Here is a 23,840-nt window from a genome sequence, read left to right as displayed (position 1 = left end):
TTCCAACGTCACACCCAATATAGCCAATTTTTGAGCATCTTTATTAGGTCCTTCTTGGCTTCATCTACATGAGACACAATACCCATGGATAAACGACTTAGAGCATCTGCAAACACATTGACCTTTTCGGGGTAATAGAGAACACTCATGTCGTAATCCTTCAACAATTTCAACCACCTTCTTCGTTGGAGATTTAACTCCTTTTGAGTAAACACATATTCAAGACTCTTGTGGTCGGTATACACATCAACATGAACACCATACAAGTAATGCCTCCATATCTTCAAGGCAAGTACTACGACCACTAATTCAAGATCATGAGTTGGATAGTTTCTGTTTTTCACCTTAAGTTGTCTAGAAGCATAGGCTACCACCTTCCCGTGTTGCATAAGCAACACCCTAAACCCATTCGGGATGCATCAAAATATACAACGAAGGCCTTTGTACCCTCTAGTAAAGTCAACACCGGAGCAGAAGTAAGCCTATATTTAAATTTTTGGAAGCTTCTATCACATGCCTCCGACCACTCAAATTTCTTACTCTTTTGGGTTAACATAGTCAAGGGAGATGTAATGGACACAAAACAATCCACAAACCTCCGATAATAACCTACTAGAACCAAGAAAGTCCTAATGTTGGTTGGAGTCAATGGTCTATGCCAATTCTTGACCACCTCGATTTTCCTTGGATCAACCTCAACTCCCTCATTATATATGATATGACCAAGAAGCACCACCAACCTCAACCAGAACTCACATTTGCTATACATGGAAAATAATTGGTTCTCCTTAAGAACTTGTAACACCACCTTCAAATGATCCATGTGATCACCCTCATTTTTCGAATATACCAAGATGTTGTCAATGAAGACAATGACAAATGAATCTAGGTAAGTTCGAAACACTCTATTCATGAGATCCATAAATGCCGGCGGGGCATTTGTGAGACCAAAGTACATTACTAAGAACTCATAGTGACCATATCTAGTCTGAAATGTCGTCTTTGATATATCCTCACCTCTCACCCTAAGTTGGTGATACCCTAATCTCAAGTGAATCTTAGAAAAGTAGCTTGCCCCTTGGAGTAGATCAAACAAGTCGCCAATTCGAGGGAGATGATACTTGTTCTTAATAGTGACGTTATTGAGTTTGCGGTAATCAATGCACATCCTAAGGGACCATCCTTCTTCTTCACAAACAATACCGGAGCACCTTATGGAGAAATTCTCTGTCTAAGGAAGCAATTGTCTAGTAAATCTTTGAGTTGAGCCTTCAACTCTTTCAATTCGTCCTGAGCCATCCGATAAGGAGGAAGTGAAATACAATTTGTATCCGATAAAAATTCGATACCAAAATCAATTTCCCGTTTGGGAGGAATACTGGGAATATCATTAGGAAAGACCTTCAGAAATTTGCTCACTACGGGGACTGACTCAATGGGAGGAATTTTAGACTCTAAATCTTGGAATCTTACTATATGGTATAAACACTCTTTAGAGATAATTTTACAAGATTTCAAACAAGAGATGATACGACCTCTAGGAATAGAATTTCCCCCCTTCCACTCTAAAACGGGCTCATTTGGAAAGTTAAACTACACCACCCTTGTTCTACAATCTATATAGGCAAAGCATGCATGCAACCAACCCATACCCAATATGACATCAAAATCAAACAGATCAAGTTTTACTAGTTCAACATAAGTAACTCTATTGGGAAACATTATAGGACAATTTCAATACACCCTCTTTGCAACAACTATGGCTGGCAGCGGTACCGGAACCGGGTGAACCGGTCCAGTAAGTTCCGAAACCGGGACGGAACCGGTACTGTGCGAACCGGTACCATTCCGAAATCGGGACCGGACCGGACCGGTAAAACGGTAAAATTTGTCCTGTTCCATCCCGGTCCGGAAGGGAACTGGTAGTATACCGGACCGGTAACCTGGACGGACCGGTAGTAAAAAAAAATTATTTAAAACTTAAAGATTTAATTTTTTTAATTGAATATAATTTTTATTATAATAATTAAAAAATTAAAAATTTAAATTTCAAACTTTAAAAGTTAATTTTTTTTTATAAATTTCAAACTTTAAAGTTATAAAATTTAAATTTCAAACTCTTAAAGTTTGAAATTTTTAAATTCAAACTTTAAAGTTTAAATTTAAAATTTTCAAACTTTTAAAGTTTCAAATTTAATTTTTATAAACTTTAATGTTTGGAAATTTTAAATTCAAACTTTTAAAGTTTGAAAATTTAAATTCAAATTTTAAAGTTATAAAATTTAAATTTCAAACTCTTAAAGTTTGAAAATTTTAAATTCAAACTTTTAAAGTTTGAAAATTTTAAATTCAAACTTTTTAAGTTTGAAAATTTTAAATTCAAATTTTAAAGTTATAAAATTTAAATTTCAAACTCTTAAAGTTTGAAATTTTTAAATTCAAACTTTAAAGTTATAAAATTAAAAATTGACAATATTAAATATTAAATTTAATACAACAATATTAAAAAACAAATTAAGGCGAATACCTTATATTTTTATTAATATTTATTTGATATTACAATTACATTTACAAAAATATTAGTAGAGTATTAAAAGATTTAATCTACACAGCCATCTTCTAGGAAGGGTTCTGTTTGAATTAAATCTCGAATTATCATACTTTTACTAATAGTTGGCGCCACCATATAAATCCCTTCGTAAATCATTCAACATTTCTTTAGTAACATGTTCGGGAAATGGTTGAATAAAAAGATCTTCCATTGCTTCAATCCCGTCGTCACTATAATCCTGCATTACTTCATCAACGTCATCTTGAGATTTGGTCGGTAGTGGTTCACGACCCAAATTTTTTCTCTCGGCATTAATCCAATCTCGAAATAATACCGATATATCCAAGCTGTCGGCTGCTAGTGAATGCCTATGTTCTCCAAGTTGAAACCTTGCTGCACTAAAGACGCCTTCCAAAGCTACCAGCGACGCTTGCATTGCTAATATATCTCGAGCCATCGGTTGTAGTTTTGGAAATCCTTTGCCGCAATTTCTCCACCATGCTAGAATATCTTCAGTAGGTTCTGTATTTTGATTAACATAGGCATTAAAATCATTTCTATTATCGTGAGAAAGTTCAAGATAATCCTGTAAATAATCATCAATATTATTTTCATCAAATCTACTCCTAGAGCTTTGAGGTTCATTTTCACTTGATAAATTTATATTAGCATTACATAAATCATATAATTTTCTAGCTTCAATTTTATGCTATCTTTAACTTGTTGACAACTAGGAATTTCTTCTAATACATCATTAATATCTAAGTTAAAATACATTTTTTAACCGTTTTTGATGCACCTACATCTTTATACTGAGGGTTTAACAAACATGCAGTTAAATAAATTTGAGGAATAGGAATACAATATTTTTTAAATTTTAGAATCATTTTTTTAGTTGTTTGTTGAAATCTTGGCTTATTTTCAAATTTATATAATTTAGAAGAAATCGTACAAATATCAGGCAAAACAGTACAAATTGATGCACTATAAAGTACAGATATTCTTCTTGTAGTTAAGTAAAAAACTTTTAGGAAATCTATAAGTTCATTTATATCACGCCAATCATTATCATCTAGTCTATATGTCATATCAGAATTATGAGCATTCCAAACCATTTGTAAGAGTATTCGATATTCATAAGCGACTACAAGCATTTCATATAAAGTATTCCATCTAGTAGCCACTGTTTTTGGAATTTTTCTAGGTGGAAGATTATTTTTGAAACAGCGATTTTGAAAATCTTTATGCCTAGACTTAACTTGACATTTAAATATAAAATGACATGCATTTTCAACTTTCGTACATCCGTTATCATACATATGTACACCATCTCTAACTATCAAATTATATATATGTGCCAGTACACCTAATATGATAATTATCACCACAGAAAGGACAAAGTGTAGGTTTTAAATATTCAACAACAACATTATTACTTGAAGCATTATCTAAGGTTATACTACTTATTTTATCACATATTCCATAACTTTGTAAAATATCTAAAATAGTTTGAGCAATATAACTACCGGTTTCGCATTTGACAACATTTATAACCTAAAATTCTTTTTTGCATATACCAATTTTCATCAATCCAATGTGCAGTAACAGTCAAATAATCGTTACTTTTTACACTACGACCCATATAAGAAGTAATAGATATTTTACAAGTATTATAATAAAATAAACAACAAAGATATTAAAAATGTTGTGCATGATAATCAAATGCAGACTTTTTTTATTGTATTTCTAGCAAAACCTTTAAAATTTGGATTATATACAATTTGATTATAATGTATAGAACCTGGATTTTCAGCAAAACTAAATGGCAAACCCATAACACATATCATTTTAGCTAGGTCTTCAAGATCTTTTTCTCTACTATGTGAAAGTGGTAAACTAGAGCCAGAAACATACGACGGATTTATTGTGTTTGCATTATGTTAGAGCCGCCTACTCCTACATTTTCAGGAAGGGGGGTACCATTTTTTTAGCTTCTGCTACCGCTTTAGCATGCAAAAATTCATTTTTACCACAAGACATTAAATGACTACTCAAATGTCCCATCCCGCCAGATTTACCAAAAGTTCTATGATTTAATCTATGTTTACATTTATTACAAATAGCTTGTGTTTTATCTTCGTTTTGTGTCATAAATTGCCAAACAACTGATTTTTTAACACGTTCTACCTTAGGCCTAGGATGTACGGGGGGAACAGGGGTAGGACAACGAAAGAGAGCGGGACTGGGAGTATTAGTAGCCGTAGGTGGCTCAGTTTCATCATCATCATCAAAAGTAGGTGTATCAGTATAATTATCAATATCATTATCATTATCACTAGGCAAATCGTCATCAAAATTACCAAAGCGACGTTGTAAGTGTTCATGATAAGGATCTAATCCTGAATTACTATCAATATTAAAAACCGTATCATCAACATATGTATAATCATCCGTATTTATTCTTAATATAGTAGATTTTTTAGTTTTTGATTTAGAAGAACTACCGGTTTTTGCATTATCGGAGGATGTAAAGTTACACATATTTTTTACACGCTCTAATGCACTTTTTTCCCCTTTCCTTTTTGAATAATATTTTTATTGAAATCCATATTAAAATATTAAATGTGAGATTATATAATACGAAAAATGATGCATATAATAAATCACAAAATAAATAAATAATTATTTAAATATAAATGAAATGTAAAATAAAAGTTGGAACGAATGTACCGAACGTCTACTTAAAAAAGTACATGTTTATGAACGCCGAAAGCCGAATGTTGAAAGTTAAAAATTGAATTTTGAAGCTCCAAATCTAATTTCCAAAAACCAAATAAGGCAACACCGGAATTTGAGATACTATATATTAGAGAATTAGAGATTAGAGAGTAGAGGTTGAGAGAGTAGAAGATGAATAGATGATTTTGTGATTTAAAAGAATGAAATTTAGGGGTATTAATAAGTAAAAAAAATGGGCTAAAGTGTAATTTTTATAACTTTAGGGTATTAAAAAAGTTTGGGGTGGGGTAGGACTCCCATTGGCTGAAATTTGACTCAAATAGCCATTGGGGGGCCCACTAGACGTTACCCAAAGGCTATAAACAAATATATTTTTTTTTAAAAAAATAAAATAAAAATTGACCAGACCGGATCGGACCGGACCGGTAATTTCCAAAACCGAGAAACACCGGTAAATCTCGGTTTCCATCCCGATACCTGTCCCGGAACCGGAAAGAACCGGTCTATACCTTTACTAACCGGTATCGAACCGGTACTGATCGAACCGGTAACCGGGAATTATCGGTTTCGCTGCCACCCTTAGCAACAACCGACTCACCCATGGGGGTAGACACCATAAAAGGTTCATTTAGAATGTCGGGTAAGATATCATGTTTCTTAGCTATCACGGGAGTAACAAAAGATAATGCAGTGCCCGAATCAAGTAAAACGTATACATCAATGTAGAAGACATTCAACATACCGGTCACCACGTGGGGAGAAGTCTCTTGCTCAACTCTCGAGCGGAGAGCAAGAAGTGATTCTTCTTCGGAGCATCATTTGGACCACTTGCTTGATCTTGACAACTACTCTTTTTTTGACCCTTCAAATTAGGGAAATCCTTAACCTTGTGGCCACTGTTACCACAACTAAAGCAATTGCCCGTTCCCACTAGACATTAACCAAGATGACCCTTTTCACACTTGGCACAAGTAGGCTTCTTGTTCGGTGAACTAGTATCTCTTCTCTTTTTAGGCTTAACCCTATCATCCCTAACCTTGAGGAACTTGGAAGGAACTTTATTTGAAGCCCACTTCTTAAACCTAGGTTTGTCTTGAAACTCAATCCTACCTTTTGAAGAACCACCATCAAAAGATCGTGCCTTCTTGGCATATCTACTCTTCCTCTTAGCCCTTGCCTCTTCCACTTGTTGAGCATAAACCATGAGAAAAGAAATGTTCATATTGTCATGTAGCATAGATTAATGACATTCCTCTTGCAATTCATACGACACTCGCAACACGAAATGGTTCATTTCATCTCTAGAGTCGACAACGAAAGAAGGAGCATATTTTGACTAGTGAATTTCAAGGAGTATTCAAGCACACTCATACCTCCTAGACGAAGGTTGATGAACTCCACCACTTTAGCTTCCCGCTTCTGCCTAGGAAAGAATATATCAAGAAAATCCTTCTTGAACACCTCCCAAGTCACCTGTCCACCACTTAACGGCTTATTATCCCTCTATCGAACATACCGAGTTTGGGCCACATCTTTGAGTTGGTAAGTGGATAACTCGACCTTCTTTCACTAGTAGACAACCCCATAACATAGAGAATTTTGTAGATTTCATCAATGAACTCTTTGAGGTCTTCTTAAACCTTGGACCCATACAAATCCGAGGGATGCATCCTAGTGAAATCCCTTAGATGGGAGTTCATGGTAGCTACTTGTTGGTTTACTCGAGATACAACCTCCCGATTAGCTTGGGCCGTCATGGCTTGAGCTTGAGTAGTGGCGTTTGTGCTTGGGTAATAATGGCTTGGGCCATTTGGAGAAGAGAAGCTTGGATGGCACCATCCGTCAAAGGAGGATCGAGCAGAGCTTGGTCATCAGTCATATCTTCATCAAGAGGAGAGACTTGATCACCACGGGGAGGAGCTCCCACATTAGCAATCTCTCCCTCTAGTCTTTGTACTGCATCCCATCTAGTATTCGTTGCCTATAATCAATAAGAGGATTAGATGCAAAAGCACATAGAGATAATCTCTAGAGGCACGATATTCGACTTCAAAGAAAGTGAGAGATTCCTAAGCATCAAGTAGATTCCTATTCATAAGTGTGGTGCGCTTCACAATTATAAATACAAACCTACATCGAGGTGGTTGAGAGAGACATCGACTCAAAGATATTCAACCTCATTCTCTGATACCAAGTATGTCACATCCGGGAATACCCCCTAGACATAACCAGCATCGTAGTCCTCTTTGAGGACTAAGACTATCCTCTTAGCTTACATCATTACATTCATAGGTCAAAATTAGCGGAAATTTAAAACTTTTTACTACNCTTCTAATTTTATTTAACATAAATATATAGAACATAACATAGTCTCAGATAGTCAACTCATCTCATAACCATCTAATAAGAGCATATCAAAATGGGCCTAGCCCATACATCAATGAAACAAACCACATATAGGTCATACAATATTTAATATCCAAATGAAAGGGAAAGAGCATAAGAGTCTGAAACTAAAAAACAACATTAAAGGCTTGACAGTGACATTGCCCTCGGAAAGTGAGGACATACCCAACTTGGATGATCAAGAATTTCACATCTTCTTCAAAGTCGTCTTCAAAAGTCTTCAATGAACGTAACCTGAAATGTAGGGGTAAAGGAAAGAATGGGGTTAGTACACCACTTGTACAATGTATGAGACCATATGCACACATATCATGAAAATATGCTAAAAGAGGACATTTCATTAAGTATGCAATTTACATTGAAAGCCTTTTTGCACATTCAACAAGACTATACCAAATCAATAAGACATAGTCATTAAGTCATGGGCATGTAAATCACAATACCAAAAACATCAAAACTAGTCAAGTCAACATGCATATCATGTAATTGAATACATAGTCAAGTAACTCTATCATGAAGTCATAAATAACCACAAGCATGAATAGGAGTTCATTATAAGATAACTAAAGTAAGACAATTACCCATGAACCCCTATTAAGTAAACAAGTGCAATGACAAAGGAAAGCCCCATAACCTTATTCAAGTAACCCAACAAGAATCATGAACAACATCCCACTTCACATAGCATGACATTTAGGAGTACATATCATCATAATTTAACAATATAGACCAACACATATTCATGGTGACACAAATAAACATATAGTATCAAGAATGTGCAAGTTCATCATATACATATCATGTATCATCATAATCATATACATACATAATATCAACCTCCTCAAGTTACCTTGAAGGCAAACTAGTGCAAGGCATAGGTAGAGTCCCGTAACCCTACCTAAGCTAAGTCAACCTCTTTAGTCACCCTAGTTGGTTTGTGCTTCATTACTTCATTTTATTTTAGGAAACACTTGCCTTAACCGACATAGACCACAAGATCTAAGTGTGGAATCCGGTGTTGTAAAACCTTAAACTGAAGGAAGGTGGTCTATCGACCAAAGTAAAACCAAACATAAACCTAGCTCTTTAGGTTGAACCACTAGCTAGTCTTCCTATGGGGGAAACATAGTTCAAGAACTAAGAGATAGGTTAATCCCACTACATAACACTTGGAAATTGGGGCCTCCTCTAATGGGAATCCAATGGATGAGTATCCCTCATAGGAGAGTCAACACCTTATGTGGAACTATAGGGTGAATCTTCCTGTACGGAAAGTCATCACCTCCCATTGTCAAGTTCACTCGGTACTAAGATAAGTCCCTTTTGAAATTTGTTTACTGCCTTTATTTATCATCATAACATAATGTACGTCATAGGTTCTAACCTTTGTATAAACATCGTCATCATCATATCTCAATAAGAATTGCATTAGTATTGTCCTTTCAATACAATTCATATAGTTGGGGTCAGCACATTAACATTTTCATATCACTTCATAATAAGGCACATTGGTAAATCATCAGCATCCTATAACATTTACATCTTAGTCAACACCTCACAAACCATAGTCAATACACTTCAATTCCACATCATACCAACCCTATCAATCTTAACATAAGGTATACTTCAATGTAACATCATCACTTAATCACAAGTAACCACAATAAAAGTAAAGAGTTGAGATCATAAGACTTACCAAGTCTCCTTCATAAGTCATCATCAAGGTCTTTCCACAAACCCTTACTCAACCCAATTAGGGTGTAGTATCATCATATAACCATAACCAATATTATAACAATGACAATTGAATCACTATATCACAATTTATCACTAGTTCATCGCTTAAGATAAGATACTTAGGTCAAATTCATCACATACTTCAGAACCTAGATCAACTTCTCAAGAACTAGCATGAAAGGACTATGATTCATCCTAATTTAGTCGTAATTGATACAACAACATCATCTAATAGTAATTCAACCAATAATTATTTCAATTTAGCCAATATAACATAATTCATATTAAGATCACAACCTATGGTTTAGGAGTAAAGGTCATCTTCTACAAACTAGACCAATTCATCAAGGTATATCATATTTAAGTTATAATACACGTTAATATATTCATAGTATCCAAAATAAATCATAAAAAATAGATTCATAACATCAATTTCGAGATCGGATGAAACCCACTTGAAAACTCAACTTTTTAAATCAATTTGATGGAACCCTTTGAGGAACACGGTATCAAAGGTGAAAGAGATCCCATACTTTTCTAATTGATGAATATAGATGGAGGAAATCTAACCTGATCATCACTTGAACCACCTCTAGCTTGGTCTTCAATAGGGGTTTCTTTGGGAGAGAGAAAGAAGATAGAAGGAAGCGAGTTTTGAGTTTGGGAATTATGAGTTTAGGTTAGTCTAATTAGGTTAGGGTGTTTATATAGGTATTTAATTAACTTAATTAGAACTCCCTAAACCCCTAAATAATTAACTAACCACACAATCAATTAATTTAACCCAATTAATAAAATGCAGAAGATCACAACCCTCACAGGCGAGACCCCGATTGACGGTCTGTCTGTGAGTCGACGGTCACTGTTCCCCCTATGTGCTGCGCTCCGTAGTTTGATTCACAGACTGTTCCAAATGTAAAATTATCCAAAATGTCTAAGCGTTGGTTGAGGGATGACATCTACGCCCCATTGATTCCCCTCATGGGTGCACACTGCCCAGGCAGTCTTTGACTCCAAAATGCAAGGGTTCTCCTCAAGGGCCCTTGGTTAGCCCTTGGGGAGTTGTGCTTGGACGTTTCAACTGTGAATCAACTTTAATAGATGTTAGACACCATTCAACCAATTTTTATCATTTTTCAACTCCTAAAATCTAGTCAAATAGGCTAAGGCACACTAGTACCTCATTGAACTAGTTTCTGGACGTCATGGACGTTCTTGGATTTTTTGATTTTCAGACTTCCTTAATTACGTATATTCATTAAAATGTACCTTAAAACAGTGTCTAAACCTTATGAAACTTATTTTAGGCTCTAGAACACGTCTTTTATTTTTAAAGTCTTACATATGTCTTATGTTGACTAACCATTTGAGATGTGCTTACTATTTGGTGCTAGCTTTCATACTTTGTACATTTGTACTGACGCATATTTCCAATATTATAACCAAATATAGGGTTGGATCTTTGAGTTTCTATTGAAGGATAAAGCTTCAAGATTTAAATGATCGAACATCTTATTGAGTCCTCATAGCTTCAAGGACAACATCCACTTAACTTTACATCATATACCATTATTATTTAAACTTTTTGTGCGCTGCATCAAAAATAATTTTATGCTTGAGTGTTAAATATATGGTCTTAAGACAAAAAAGATTTAGAAATGAATTCTGTTTGCAATTTATGATAAATACTTCGATTGTATATCTTAAAGTCTTAATATTAATGTTATTATTATGCTAACAGTTAGTATGAGACTCTTTTAGGGGTAAGTACATTGTGTTACGACTTCGGGGGTGCTCACGTGTTGTGAAAGATGCATTCTCTAATGTTTAGTGCATTATTAGAGGCGTGGGATTCAAATAGTATATGTTTGGAGACTTTTATGTTATTTAATAGTGTGGAAGATGTTCCTCGATAACTGTTGTTGGATCGGTCCTATTGGAGATACCATGTCCTCAGGGTTATTCTTTTTAGCTGGGCTGAGAGAATATTGCTAGCAGGGTAGACTTGTGATTTTGGGCGACCGCCATTGGGCCTTTCTTTCAAGCTGGGCTGGTAGCGTGCTGCTGGCTGGGTGTTCCAGGTGTCTCTTTCTAACTGGGTTGGAAGCTGTCTGTATGATAGGACGACTCATGATATTAACCTCACCTTGGGTCCCATTTTCTAGTGGGCCAGGAGTGGACTTTTTGGGAAGGTGCCCCTTAGGGTCAGTCTTTCTAGCTGGGCTGGGAGTGCAGTGCTGACAAGGTGGATTCTGATGGATTGTCTCTACTACTTTGGGCATGGATCCAGATTTCTTCTTTCTCAATAGGCATAGCTATTTTGTGTACCTGTTGGGCTTATGGGGGTTCTTTAAGGTTTTACTTAACCTTACGCAAGATTTTACCTTCTAGTCTTATAGGGCTCCAGTTAGGTTTAGTTTAATTGTACTTATTTTATTTCCAATATGCGCGTGTGCTTTCTTTTTGTATCCACTTTTACCTCTCTATTTCCGAAGTATCTAATTTCTTATTGTTCTTACCTTTTTTATTCACTCGGCCTTTTGATGCCTACCGAGTACTTCTTGTTTTGGTAGTCATGCTACACTTTGTATATACTTCATGATGGGGATCCCAATACGGTGATTAGTTCCATCCTTCTTTTGTAGATATGACTCAGAGACAAGGGTGAGAACTTGGCGTTTTGGGTTTGTATTCTCTCCTTCATTTGTCTTCGCTTTTCTTGTTGTTTCTCAGACACGCTTTGTTGTAGTGAACTTTTTGGAGTTATACTCCTTATTAGATAATTTTTTACTAGTGACCTCCATGTTCTGGAGGGATTTCTCTAAATATATATTTTGATTAGTTCTAGCCTTCTTTTACAGTTGTGACTCGGAGATGAGGGTAAGAACTTGGTGTTTTGTGTTTGTCTTATCTACTTCTTTTATCTTTGTTAGTCTTGTTGTCTTTGAGACAAGCTTTTTTGTGGTCCACTTTTGGGACTTGTACTCCTTATTAGATACCTCTGTACTGGTGACTTGCATATTTTATCCTTTTTTATATTATTGTTTTCACTAGTTTCTTCCCTTACGCTCATTACTTGATGTCTTGGGTTACGAGTTGGTTTACGTACTGGTGGGGTATAGTAGATGCCATCATGACTCGATAAATCAAGTCGTGTAAAGTTGGTATTAAAGCCCGAGGTTCATCAATACCACTTGTACTGAGCTAATGTCTAGTAGATTCCTTCGGATTAGTGCAGAGACGTCCATAACTTATCTTCGGGAGCCTATATGATGTCTCTAGGAGGATTTTCTCTTTTGTTTCACTTTCGTGCAACATATATCATATTGGTTCCTTGAAACTTCACTCTTTCCAATCTTTTGCAGGATGACTCTCTTGCGAGGTGGAGTGGTCGGGGTTGATGCACCTGGGACTGAAGAAGGAGCTCCAGCTTAGGGTAGACACCGACCCCGAGATCAAAAGAGGATGTTCAAGAGAAGGTAGCAAACCTTTCAAAAGCTCATATACCAGATCTTTCGGTAGGGCCAGGGTTAACCTATCCACCACCAAGATAAGTTTTGAGTCTATATCTCTAGGCTGCTATTGCACATCTCTTTGGTGTTCTTGGAGGTATGCAGCAAGCACCCTCCCCAGCTACACCAACATTAGTACCGCAGGATCAGCCTACAGTGAGAGAGTCTCTTGTCTAGGTACCACCTGAGTGAGCAAAGCCCTTAACAGCGGATAGACCTATGCAACTCGAGCACCAGAAGATAGTTTGTTTGTTTCTCACATTTACACTAGTGAGTTTTTCTAGGGGTGTGGGTGAGGATGGCCACGAGTTTCTTACTACTTATCATATGAGGCTTGACACTTTGGGTCTAGCGGAGTCTAGAGGGGTTGACTTCATTTCTTACCAGCTAGATGGGCCCATAAGGCAGTGGTGGCGCACGTTAATGCATACTAGGCAAGTTGGATCTCCACAAGTGCCATGCGATAAGTTTTCTAAGGCCTTCTTTACCAAGTTTATACCATGTAGCATCAAGGACCACCTCAGGGATCATTTTTGCAGGTTTGGGAAGGGATCTATGTCAGTGAAAGTGTACGAGACTAGGATACATATTTTATGCCGTCATACTGAGAGGATATTACCTATAGAGGAGGAGAGAGTTTGGTGCGTTATTCGTGGGTTGAGATTGTATCTTCAGCTTGAGAACCAGTCCTTAGTTTCTGTGGGTTGATATTTTTTAGATGCAGTTTACCATGCATGTACTACGGAGAATCTTCGTCGTGATGCACAAGGTGGCAGCGAGAAGAGGGCTAGGCACAAGGGCAATTACACTGACTCCCACCCTAGGTCTAGGGATTATCATGACATGATCAAATGACAATTTTGATAGGTTCAATCTAGACAGCCTACCCAAGCATGCCTTCAAAAATCATATAGTGGTCGGAGCAAGGCAAGTTTGAGTTAGGGACGTGAGCTATTTCAGTCTAGTTTTTCAATTAATGGTGGACATTTCTTCTAGGAGTCACCATTAATAGGGTTTCTATGAGTGTGGTGAGATGGTTCATTAGTCCAAGGACTACCCTCAACATAGTCAGATTTCTCCTGCTCCTTAGGCAGCTCCCCATTACCATCACCTCTAACTAGAGGTTGTGGTCAGGTTCAGGACCGTAAATGTAGTCATCAGGTTTTATGGGGTTGTCCCTAGAGAGGCAGGTGACTAATAGGTCTCATGGTTAAGGAAGAATAAAATATTCCCATTTCTATACAGCTTCAACGAGGGCGGAGTCTAAGACATAAGACGATGTGATCAAACGTACAATTCTTTTATGCTAGTAGCCCATCTTGGCTTTATTTTATCTGAGCTCTACCTTTTCATATATTTATATTTACTATGCATCTCACTTAAGTATGATTTATGAGCCTCTAGTAGCGCTATTTCGTGTGTAAACCCCTGTGGGTGAGTATTAAATAGTTGATTAGGGATATCTATATTTTTTTGTTAATATGAGAGGTGTGACACCCTGGATGACCTTATTACTTGACATGGTTGATTTCGACGTGATTATGGGCATGGATTGGTTATTCCCTTGTCAAGCTTTTTTAGAATGCTTCTCTAAGAATATTACCTTATCCATTCTTAGTATTCATTCGGTGGTGTGGCAGGGCTTGCGTAGTGCAGACCAATAGGGATTATATCTTTAATTCACTTTAGGATGCTAGTTGCTAGAGGATTCTTATGGTATTTATTTGGCTTATGTGCTTGATATGAGTAGGCAGGTCCGTCCAGTGGAGTCAGTTCTTATTGTTCATCACTTATTAGATGTGTTTCCTACCGACCTACATGGCCTACCCTGAGAGCGTGATATTGATTTTTCATTTAAGCTTAAACTGGTAATCGACCTATGTCTATTCCATTATATCGGATGGCTCCCCTAGATATCAAGGAGCCTAGTGTTCAAATTCTGGACCTCTTGGTTAAGGGATTGAGCAGACCTAGTGAATCACTTTGGGGTGCTCTCGTTTCTTTTTGTAAAGAACAAGGATGGTACGATGCACATCTGCATTGACTATTGAAAGTAGGATAAGGTGACGGTGAAGCACTGATATCCTCTACCTAGGATTGATTACATATTTGACCAGCTACAGGGAGCTTCAATGTTCTCTAAGATTTATTTGAGGTCTCGTTACCACCAATTAAGGATTAGGGTAGCGTACATCCTTAAGAATGCATTTAGGACCCGTTATTGTGATTATGAGATCATTGTGATGTCTTTTAGGTTGACTAATGCACCTGCTTCCTTTATATACTTCATGACACGCGTGTTCAGGACCTATCTCTATTCATTCATCATGTCTTCATTGATAAGATTTTGATATACTCACAGAGTCAAGATGATAATGATCAACATTTCAGAGTTGTGTTCTATTGTTTGAGAGACCAATAGCGTTATGCCATGTTCTCATAGTGCTTGTTTTGGTTCGACTCTGTGCAATATTAGGGCACGATTTTTCCAAGAAGGGTGTTATGGTAAATCTGATGAAGATTGAGGTTATTCATGAATGGGCTTGGCCCATCTCAGTTATTGAGATTCGGAGCTTCGTCGGACTAGCAAGCTACTACAGACAATTTGTGGAGGGTTTCTCTACCTTTGCAGCACTTCTGACCCGGTTGATTCATGTTGAGGCTGGGTTTTTGAGGCTCAAGGAGTTATTGACCACTGCTCCTTTATTGACTCTTCATGTTGAGGGAGATGGCTTTAGTGTTGGTTGTGACGCACCTGGTGTTATTTTGGTTGTATATTGATGCCGTGGGGCCAGGTTTTTCCTTATGTATCAATGCAACTTAAGATCCATGAGAAAAACTACCCCACAAATGACGTGGAGTTGGCGACTGTAATTTTTACACTTATGATTTAGAGGCACTACTCGTATGGAGTTTGATATGAGATCCATACCAATCACATGAGTCTTTTAGTACATAATGAGCTAGAGGGACTTAATTTGAGGCAGCATTGTTGGATTGAGATCCTGAAAGACTATGACCTCTCTAACCTCTAAAATCCCGACAAGGAAAACGTGGTAGTGGTTTCCTTTAGTTAGAAGGCGATGAGTATGGGTAGTGTAGCCTTTTTATATGTTGACGAAAGAGACCCTTCGCTTTGTACATTAAGTTCTTAGCTAATAGCATGACTCAGTTGGATATCTCAGATTCTAGATGCGTATTAGCCAATATGGGGTTTTGGTCTTCATTGCTTAATAGGATCCATGATTTTCAACTTGAGGATAAGTCCTTGGTGTCCTTTAGATATTGAGTGTTAGTAAGTGATGGTGGTCTTGCTACCTTTGATCCTGATAGAGTGCTATGATTTTCTAGCCACATCTATGTTTCAAGATTTAGGGATCTGATACAGTTGATATTTTTTGAGGCCCATAAGTCTAGATACTCTATGCATCTGGGAACAACAAAGATTTATCGTGATTTGAGGCAATATTAATGGTGGAATGGCATGAGGAGAGATATTCCTGAATTTATTTGCGATCTCTTGAGCTCCCATCAGGTAAAGGGCGAGCAATTGAGGCTTGGTGGTGAGTTTTAGAGATTACCCATTCTGTAGCGGAAGTGGGACAACATTACTATGGATTTTGTGGCTGGCCCACCATGGACTTTTAGAGGCGTTGATAGTATTTGCGTCATCGTTGATTGATTCCAAGTCAGCACATTTTCTTCATATTTATTATTTATTTAGTGCCACGAGGTTTGTTAGTATCTACCTTTGGGAGGTGGTTTAACTTCATATGGTTCTAGTTTCTGTTATATCAGGTTGAGGTTTTGAGTTCACATCTAGCTTTTGAAGGACCATTCAGGATGTGTTGGGCACTCGGTTTGACCTTTGCATAGCTTTCCACCCGCAAACTGATGTCTATTCGAAGTGTACTAATCAGGTCCTAGAGAAAATGTTTTGAGATTTCGCTTGGGAGTTTGGTGGTCTTTAATACTATTTCTTGCCTTTGGCGGAGTTTGCGTATAAAAACAACTATCCTTCTAGCATTCAGATGGAAGGTGAGAGTTATTAAAGGTAGACTCAGGACGGCGAAGAGTAGGCACCAACATTATGCAGATTGGAGGCATCAACCTTTAAGATTTCTTGTTGGTGATCGGGGATTCCTCCGTGTGGTTCTAATGAAGGGTGTGATGAGGTTTGGGAGGTGGGGAAATCTTAACCCTAGATACATTAGGTCTTTTGATATACTCTGGATAGTTTGGGAGGTTGCTTTTGAGTTGCCCCTACCCTCATCATTTTCAGCCATCCACTCGGTTTTTCATATCTCTAAGTTACGCCGGTATATTCCTGATGAGTCCAATGTGCTCCACTGTGATGCAATAGAGTTTGATGACTATTTGAAATTTGTAGAGGAGCAAGAAATAGGAGATTGCGGTCGAGAAACATTCCTATTGTTAAGGATCGAGACATCGTCTATTCAAGGAGGATACTTAGGAGACCGAACAAGAGATGCTAGAGCAGTTTCCGGACTTTTTTGAGCCTTCAAATACTTCTTAAAGAAAGTCAGTTTTAGTTATGGATGATGTAATGACCCTCTTGGTTATTTATGTGATTTTTCTTTTTTGTGTCGTTTGGAGTTTTCATGCAGCGACCCAAACTCATTTGTGACTTCATGGGACTGATAGTTCGGTCACCTGGTTGTTTGTTTGGTTTGTTGTGAGAGTTTTGTGTTTTTGGAGTTTATAAACATTGAATGATCATCTTCGATCAAAATTTCAACAAGATGATATTGGAATAAAATTATGATGATTCTATCAATTTTGGAAGGTTCATTTTAGCAAGTTGCATGGTTAGCATAACTCTCGAGGTTTTCTGTGTGAGTTGTTGCGATTAGCCATTTTAACTTTAAATTTAAGCCCAACTTTGACATTAGTCAACATTTTGAGTAAATGGTCTTGGATGACAATTCTGTCAATGCGATTAACTTCGGAATGTTGAGTTTCGTCTGGATCGACCTTTCCTTTGTGTCCCGAATATTTCCAGATTTTTCCAAATCCTTTTGTGGTTTTTGACATAAAATGACAATTGGGTGTGGGACCCACTTTTTTCAATATGACATCGTATAAAATAATTGAATACTCCATTGAATCTGTAGTATTGAATTTTTCATGATTTCTTATCTTGTTTCCAAGCACGGGGTCCCTAAGGAGTTTGGAGCACCCTGCCGAAGTTTCTAAGTTTACGGGAAAAAATGCAAAACAAATATGCTATAAAATGCAACAAAATGAACAATCCTTTTCAAAACTCAAAAACCTCATATCTCCCTCAATGCTCAACTTAATTAGGTGATTTGAAGGCAAAAACTTTTTATTTTCGGTGGCTTCACTGTAGAGTGTTCCTAAGTTGTGAGGTGCATGTTGTTTTAGGTAAATTTTGCGATAAACCTTTCTGCATTGCCGTTTTCGAGTTCTTATTTTTGTTTTTTTGTTTTGGTCATATCTCACACATTTTAGATCGATTTAGGGTGCTTCAACGTCCCATGTGTTGTGAAATATAGCGGCTACGTTATTGAATGTTCAAAGAGGACTAGGCACATTTCGATTCTTGTGATTCCTAGTTTACACTACTGCGTATTTTCTTTAACCTTGATTAAAATGTGTTCCATTTGGAACACAAGTTTGGGGGTACTATTTTGGGTCTCTTTGCTGAGTCAAATTTGAATAGTTCGATGCGGGTTCGTGATTCCTTTTTGAATCTTAAATCAATCCATCTCAATTTGTTGTGTTTCTGGTATCAAAATGGGCGTACCAACATTGTGATCCTTCATTTTATAGAGTAACCGTTCAAAGGTCGATCTAAAAGAAAAAGCTCCGCCAAGGTGGAATGAAGTGTGCGGGGTCGACTTTTAGGTAGGCTACAACTGCATTTCTATTAGATTGCGCTTAATTGTGTAAAAACTTGTAGAGTGAATTTCAGGGTGGTACAAGTTCATTACTTTACTTTGATTAGATACCTTGTTTTAGGTTCGGTTGGCCATATTTAAGGTGTAGTGCCAGCTTCACCGGTTAAGTAGAGTTGCATGCTCATGTTCTAAATGTTAATGTATGTTTTGTTAATCCTTAATTGTGAGCATAATTTCCTTAGTCTTGGTTAGACTATTGTTGCATTAGACTTATTACCCGTGTGGGCTAGATAGAGTTAACTTTCTATCAACGTCGTTCCAATGGCATCCTTATAGACTGGACTAGCAGACTTGAGTCTGATAATTTGAGCTTTATATTGGGCACTATCGCTGCTTCTTGAATTTTTTTATTTTCTCTCACTAATTCTTTGGTTCTGACGGATTCTCGAAGGTTTAGTGCATCACTTGAGGCATGGGATGAAAAAATTATAGAATCAGAGCCTTTTATGTAATTTCTTAGAGTGGAGAACATTCCGTGATTGCTTTTGTTGGATCGGATCCTATTGGAGATACCACAACTACTGGGTTGTTCTTTCTAGATGGGCTAGGAGGATATCATTGTCTGGGTAGACGCTGTGATTTTGGGAATTACCCCCAGGCCTCTCTTTCTAGATGAGCTGGGAGTGTGCCACAGGATGGGTGTCCCGGGTCACGCTTTCTAGTTAGGCTGGGAGCTAACTGCATTGTAGGACAACTTATGATATCAACCTCACCCCTCAGCTCCCTCTTTCTAGCTAGGCTTTAAGTGGATTGTTTTGTAAGATGCCCCCTGGGGTAACTCTTTTTTTTCCGGGATGTAAGTGCACTGCTTTCTGCATGGAGTATGATGGATTGTCGTGGTTACTTTGGGCAAGGATCTAGGTTTCTTCTTTCTAATATACTTAGCTATTTTGTGTACCTGTCGGACTTATAAGGTTCATTAAGGTTTTATTTAAACTTACGCATGACTGTACCTTCTAAGCTTATGGAGTCCAGTTAGGTTTAGTTTAGTCGTACTTAGAAATAGAAATGATTTTCTAATTTGATCATTTCTTAGATTCTGGTGAATTGTATCGAATCCATTTTTGATTTTAAAGCGAGCAGTTACCTTATAAAATTTTTCTTTTGACTTTAATTTAAGTTTAACTTATTAGATTCCGTAATATATTAATTTAAATAATATCTTGAATGAGGGAGAAGAAGAATTTATCACACAACCACTTTAAAAACTCTTTTTTTGTCCAGCTAGATTCTAAAACTACTAATTTCTATTTAGTTTTTTTTGGTATGGTCTTTGACCTCTTTGTGTCTAGATTATATCCTTTATTATCGTGTTTACCCTTTTTTCTCAGTTGATCTTTGATTCCTACTGAATACCAATTGTTTTTGGTACTCATGCTACACTCTTTATTTAATTCGTGATGCAGGTCCCATTACCAGTCATTAGGAGTGATTAGTTCCGGCCTTCTTTGCAGCTCTAACTCGGAGACAAGGGTGAGCACTTGGCATTTTGGGATTGTCTTGTTTGTTCTTTTGTTTTAGCTAGTGTTGTTACCTTTCAAACTCCATTTGTTGTGGTCATCTTTTGGGACTTGTATTCCTTTTTAGATAGCTGTGTATTAGTTACTTCCTGGGAGGGAATTCTGTATATATTTATTGTGGTGGTTTTCTTTTTGATGTCCTTGTTTAGATTATTGTTTTCACTATCTTCTTCCCTTACACTTATTACTTGATGTTCTCTGTTAAAGATTTGCTTACCTACTAATACACTCAATCTTACTTCTCAAATAAGAAGTAAAGCGGTCGTATCAAGTAAAGAACCGAACTAATGAGGTTGGGATCGATCCCATGAGGAAAATAGTTCAGACTTAACTTTATTCTATTATTACTATTATTTAGTCAACTATTTCCTTAGAAAAAAAAGACAAAAAGGGGGTTTTTATTCCTAAATTAATGAAAAGTAACTAGGGCTTAAGTGTTCCCCACAGGTTCCTAACTTGATAATTCTAACTATAACAATTATTTCGTAGTATCTTGCATGTAAAGTGATAAATTATGTATCTCTAAATCCTTGGTCCGACAAGTAGCATTAGGGCGAGTTCTAACGTTGGCCATCCGTTAAAAAGACTTCTAAACGAAAGAATTATCAATACATGCAAGACACTATTCTAGAATTGCTATTTTAGTTAGATTTTACCTCATTATTCACCCATGGTTCCCAAAATCCTAGTTATGGAGTTTAGTTACCCATGGTCATAATCACACTATTCATATATTAATATAAGAATTCATGCACTTACTTTAATGAGAAAGAATAAAATCCAGAAATTCACTTGATTAATCAACAAAACACCAACAATCAATTCCAGAAAAAGTGTATCAATTACTGAAATTAATTCTTCAATACTTGAACAAGAGAACTAAAAATTATCGAAAAGTCTAACAATTATCGAAAAGTCTAACCCCAAAAATGAGGTTTTTCGAACTATTTATAATAAAAACAAAAAGCTAATAAAAGAAGGATTCTAATTACTGAATTTTGTCCAAACGTGTCTGAGTCGACGAACCTCGTTACAGACCGTAGTGGTTACGACGGGCCGTCATGGCCTCCGTCGTCCCATACTTCACACACTCTTTTGCTTATTTCTTCATTACCCTCAACGAACAAGTATGACGGACCATTTCGAGCACTACGGTCCATCGAGGGTCTCCGTTCCATAATACTTTAACTTCTTGGAATTTGGGTACTGGGACTACTCTCTGATCATTACGACGAACCAGCAGGACGGACCATCGTGGCTATGACGGTCCGTCATGGACTTCCGTAATCCCACACTAGGTTAGACTTCCCCATCTTCCTTCAGCAGCTTCTCTCCTCACTATGATGCCACCTACGGACCGTCACAGACTGGACGGACCGTCATAAGCTCCCTAGGTTGTGTCTTCTGCATTTGTCTCTCAAAAACTTTAGCATTCATCTTTGGACAGATTTCCTGCAAATACGGAGAAACTTACATAAAAATCAATACAAAAAGGCTTTTGGACACACACTAAACTTAAGGAAAAAGCATTAAAAATACCTTGGAACCACGGTATATCACCTACTACTTAGGTATAGTAAGTGTCATCATGACTCCAGAAATCGAGTCACGACATATCAAGATTCCCATGCTATGGTGAGTCCTCATGTTTCGAGGATAAATTCTATTATTTCAATTGGTTCATGTATTTCTCATTTTTGACATGATGCATGGGCTAGGCCCAATTTATTTCGATTTGTCCTAGATGGCTATATTGAGACAAGTGTATTAGTCTTATTGTTTTCTTTTATAAAACTATTTGACTTGGAGTATTGTTTTAGTCTTATTGTTCTATTTCTTATGTTTTGAAAGTTAAGTGGCTTGTATGGGTCCTTCAGATTTCTATACACGATGTTACATCTATGGGTTACCCCTGGATTGTAACTAACATAGTAATTAGAGAACAAAGTTTAGAATGATCCTAGGTTGTGTCATAAGCCATGTCGAGTAAAGTCTTATTCATGAGTTTGAAGCGTGCCACATTTATGAATAACATGGTCAATGATGTTTATCAAACTCCACTTCCTTCATTACTCTTAAGTCGATCCTTTGGTTGAAAAAGTGACTAATGCGGAGCTTAGGGATGATTTCCATGTTTTGTCTTAAGATTTGACGACCCAAGACAATACAGAAGCTGTGGTTTCCATGAACAGAAATTTGAGTATGACAACTTCTAGCGTGAGGGACTTCACTAGGATTAATTCTCTTGAGTTGCATGATTTGAAGATTAAAGAAGATCCTCAACAATTCATAGATGAGGTATATGAGTTTTTTATGATAATGGGAGTTGTGCCAATGGAAAATGGAAAAATGTCCGCTTATCAATTTAAAGGTGTGGCTCAAATTTAGTCAAACCACTGGCGAGAAGGGACACCATAAGATGCAAGTCCTTTTGATTAGGAGAAATTTAAGGTTTTTTTTCTTTATAGGTTCTTTCCCCTTGAGATGAGGAAAGATAAGGTTCTTCATTCAATAAACCTTTGTCAAGGAAGTATGAGTGTAAGGGAATATGCGCTACAATTCACACAATTGTCTAATTATTCTCCAACAATGGTTGTAAGGGAATATGCGCTACAATTCACACAATTGTCTAATTATTCTCCAACAATGGTTGCCGATTCAAGGGCAAGGATGAGTAATTTCATATCGAGTGTGTCCGAAATGGTGGTTAAGGAGGTCATACTGCCACACTCATTAATGATAGGGAAATCTCTCGTATCATTATTTATGCACAACAAATTGAAGAGGAGAAAGTGAAGGATAAATCTAGAGAGGTCAAAAGGGCTAAGACCGGTGATTGTAATTTCTCTCATGCTAGGTCTGATGACATGGTCCCCCTAGATTTAGACAAAGGTTTCCCAGTTAACGTTCCTCCAATGGTCCTCCTAATTTTAAAAATATATGGTGTGTAACCCTAAGCCTCAAGGAGGTAATGGAAGTAGATCTTGTTGGTATAGATCGGTTACACTCATGTTACGCTTTGATTAATTATAAAACTCGTGTAGTCAAGTTTCAACTCACAAATGAGCCTGTACTATAGTTGCATGGAGGAAATTGTATGCCTAAGGGACAGTTTATCTCTTGTCATAAAGCTAGAAATATGATTTATAAGGGTTACATTTACCATTTAGTTAGGGTGAGGGACGTGTATTTCAAAATGCCTACTCTTGAGTCATTCCCTGTTGTTAGTGAGTGTCTGGAAGTGTTCCCGATACTTTTCTGGAATGGGAAAAAGACTTCAATATTGACCTTTTCCAAGACACGCAAGCTATATATATTCCTTATTACCGTATGGTTCTGGAAGAATTAAAGGTGTTGAATGAGCAATTGAAATATTTGTTGGGTAAGGCTTTCAACTGAGTATCTCTCCATGGGGTGCTCCAATCTTATTTGT

The sequence above is a fragment of the Solanum pennellii genome, chromosome 12, assembly GCF_001406875.1.
Source record: "Solanum pennellii chromosome 12, SPENNV200".
NCBI classification, from domain to species: Eukaryota; Viridiplantae; Streptophyta; class Magnoliopsida; order Solanales; family Solanaceae; genus Solanum; species Solanum pennellii.
This window is presented reverse-complemented; position numbering follows the sequence as displayed.